Genomic DNA, 4084 nt, shown 5'->3' with positions numbered 1-4084 from the left:
TATATGTAAAAAAAATCGAAAACAGGGTAAGATTCTAAAGAAAAGAGAGAACTTATACCTTGTACACAGACAAATTACCAAACTCTCGAGGCTGCATCTGAGTGCATGAGTAGGTTCTGATGAAGTTTGCAAACAGGTTACCGGAAGACCACCTTCTCCCACCCTCATCCCACGACACAATTTTCTGTCGATTCTGATAGATAAACATAAAATACACTGAACGAAAATTTCGAAATGGGACATCCTGACGTTTGGTGTAATTCAATCCCCTTCGATCGCTTTGCTCTGGCTTATGTCATGGTTTTATTCAACTTGTTGAGTGTCCGTTCTGCAACCCCCCTTTTTTCTAAAGAAACACTATGTCCAATCATTCTTTCAGCGAATGCCTCGTACAGATTCTGCATCCCACATTCTAGTCTTTGGCAAGAGCGGTCTACTAAGAAACCGCTCCAGCGACCATCATGACATCCCCGAACTCTTCATCCTTATGCAAGCCGTGCATAAAGCTCTTGTTCGGCCGAAGACGAAGGTGAAGCAACATAGACTGACCTGGTTCCTTCCCCCGCAAAGATGAAGGCCCAAGCTCCTCTCGCACGCAATCCCTCGAGTCCCTGAGTCACACTCGAGTCATAAAAACGTTAAAGAGAATCACGGCTCGACCTCCAGCCAAGTGTAACTCTGACAACGTCGAAAACCGTGGCTGGAGTTGACCTCCGGAAGTAGAAAGAAGAGGAGGAGGAGGAGGAGGAGGAGGAGGAGGAGGAGAAGGAGGAGGAGGAGGAGGAGGAGGAGGAGGAGGAGGAGGAGGAGGAGGAGGAGGAGGAGGAGGAGGAGGAGGAGGAGGAGGAGGAGGAGGAGGAGGAGGAGGAGGAGCGAGGGCCGTTCCCCGGTGAAGTAAATAACATCCCCAACACCACCATCATCACCGTCTCCACCACCATCATCACCAACAGTACACTTCAAGGGCCCGTATTGTGGTAAACATAAGTCGGGCGAAATCATACGATTGAGAGAATGAAAGAGTATGAATTTCTGAAGCATATTATAAATCAGTATAATCATCATCATGACACACAAGCACATTTGTAATAGTTATAGAAGTAGTACTAGTACGCGTGAGTACCTTTAGCAGTGATGGTGATAGTAGTAGTAGTAGTAGAAGTGATAGTAGTGGTGTGGCTATGGCGGTTATGATAGACGTTGTATCGGTGTGTGTTGTGATGATTTTAATTGTGGTGGTGACTGTGGTAGTTGTGGTGGTGGTAGTAGTTGTGGTGGTCGTCTTGGTGATTGTGGTGGTAGCAATGGTAGTTCTGGTGATGGTAGTCGTGAAAGTGATGTTTGTGGTAGTGGTGATTGCATTAGTAGCGGTAGTTGTGGTGATTATGATAGTTGTGATGTGCCGTCAATTCATATTTCATCGTAATTGCAGGGGAGCATAGTAGGACATTTTTACCAAAGAACAAAAATATCACCTTTACTCTGTGCTAGCCGTCACCTTTGCCCTAAGTGAATGGAGATCTGAGAGTGAATCACAAATAGCCGTTGGGGATCGAACACTGAACTTTAAGTTTCGAGGGAAGGTCAGAGGTCAAAGGTCAGAGGTCAGAGGTCAAGGCATTTTAGCAATGTTACATTACTCACCACATATTTTTATGCTACGAACGTTGTGATTACAGCCACACTATCCGAGAAGCCTCTTCTTTCCAATGTCGAGAGTTGCGGCCGATGAATTCCTCCTCTCTTTAGTGACGGACCCTTTCTCATCTATTTATTGATCAATTTTAATTCATTCTATTACAACCCATTCTCCAAATTACTACAATTATTAAATCATCACCATCACCATCACCACCATCATCATTAACATCATCACCATCATCATCAACATCATCACCACCATCACCAACATCATCACTACCATCATAATCATCGTCACTATCACTATCATCACAATCACCATCATTATCACCACCATCATTATCATTATCACTACCACCATTACCAACATCATCATCACTACCATCACCATCATTGTTATCATTATTATTTTTGTTATTGTTGCTGTTGTCATTATCATTAGCAATCATTATACATATATATATATGTATATATATATATATATGTATATATGTGTATATATATATATTGTGTGTGTGTGTGTGTGTGTGTGTGTGTAAAAAAAAAGTCCTGACGATCAATGTGGAATTTAAGTTGCCTATGGCACGTTCAATGTCAACCAAATAAGACAAAATAGAATAAAATCAAATATAGTGATATTAATAGTACGAGGTCAGCCTTGATGGTCCAATGCACAACCGGCCTAATCCTTGAAGCAAAATACATCATTCGTGCTTCACTACGGCGGCAGAAGAAAAAATATAAAATATGTCACCATTACAGATGAATAGTGACTAGTTTCCCTTGGCTGATTAGAATCGATTGGTATTATATCAATATCTATCATAGGTACCTTTAGGCTATTTTATTCCTCTAAGGAAAACTGATTCCGTGGTGAGAAGGCTAAACACATCAGGAATGGATATTGGTTGATATTGCTTATTCTTGCTTCCGAGAGAAGATTTTATTTAGATGAAGAGGGTAAAAAGATGAAGAGCGTGAGAAAAACAACAAAATTATTTATGTAGTTTGGCGTTGAACAAAATGAAGCCTGTTCATTGTCTCTCTATGGTAAAGGACTAACTACGGTGGAGTTACATAAGTGTATGAACAAACACGGATGAAAGAGTTGCGCCCACAATAAAGATAAGGAAAAGCGAAGCTTAAGTAAGATTTTGTTAAGCGAAAGACCTCACGACAAATGGAAGACCCGATAAAAAAGTTTCATTGTAATACTCATACATGCTCTCGTTCAGTGAAGAAGATTAATGACAGCAACAACAAAAATAACATTGATATTCATAAAGTGTGAGCATACTCATTCAAGCACACGCACACAGACAGAACACATAAAGACATGCACACACAAAACACATAGACAACAAGCACACACATACGCGAGAGAGAGAGAGAGAGAGAGAGAGAGAGAGAGAGAGAGAGAGAGAGAGAGAGAGAGAGAGAGAGAGAGAGAGAGAGAGAGAGAGAGAGAAAGAGAGAGAGAGAGAGAGAGAGAGAGAGAGAGAGAGAGAGAGAGAGAGAGAGAGAGAGAGAGAGAGAGAGAGAGAGAGAGAGAGAGAGAGAGAGAGAGAGAGAGAGAGAGAGAGAGAGAGAGAGAGAGAGAGAGAGAGAGAGAGAGAGAGAGAGAGAGAGAGAGAGAGAGGAGAGAGAGAGAGAGAGAGAGAGAGAGAGAGAGAGAGAGAGAGAGATAGAGAGAGAGAGAGAGAGAGAGAGAGAGAGAGAGAGAGAGAGAGAGAGAGAGAGAGAGATATCCAGGACGCCCAAGGAGTGTAAGGTACTGTTGTGTCAATGTAACTAAAAAAATTACACGCACACACATACATGCACACACTCACACATATGGACAGATACTATGTACAAAAAAAAAATTGATTTAAATTCCCATTGTGTCCGTGTCCTTTGAGGGAGTTGCACATTCACAGCACCCGTTGTCTTGCGGGTCCGGCAAAGAGCTCGGTTGGAGCAGTCCAAGCAAGAAATGAGCCCCAAGAGAAGCCGCACGACCATCAACCGACCGCGAGATGACGACTGTGGTTCAAGGGACCGGCACAGCCTACCCTGACAAGTCCCCATTCGAGATTTCTTCAACGTTTTCGCCAGAAGGCACGATGCTGGGATATAACACTCTCTTTTTATATATTTATTTATTTATTTGTCTATTTATTTAATTGTATGTTTATTTAATTTTGTTCGTTTATCTATTCTTTTGTTTATTCATTCATTTATTCATTTTGTTCATTCAGTTATTCATTTACTTATTCACTTATTTAATTCGTTTATTCATTTATTATTTATTTATTTATTTGTTTATTCATTTGTTGATTTATTTATTGATCTACTTATTCAATTTGTCTGAGTATATGTATTTTTTTGGGGGGGATGGGACTGTCGTAAATATTCATCTTTGTTACTACATTTATTTATTCTGTTTCCTGTACAACATGGA

The sequence above is a fragment of the Oratosquilla oratoria genome, chromosome 20 (assembly GCF_046742065.1).
Source record: "Oratosquilla oratoria isolate Oo_2021 chromosome 20, ASM4674206v1, whole genome shotgun sequence".
NCBI classification, from domain to species: Eukaryota; Metazoa; Arthropoda; class Malacostraca; order Stomatopoda; family Squillidae; genus Oratosquilla; species Oratosquilla oratoria.
This window is presented reverse-complemented; position numbering follows the sequence as displayed.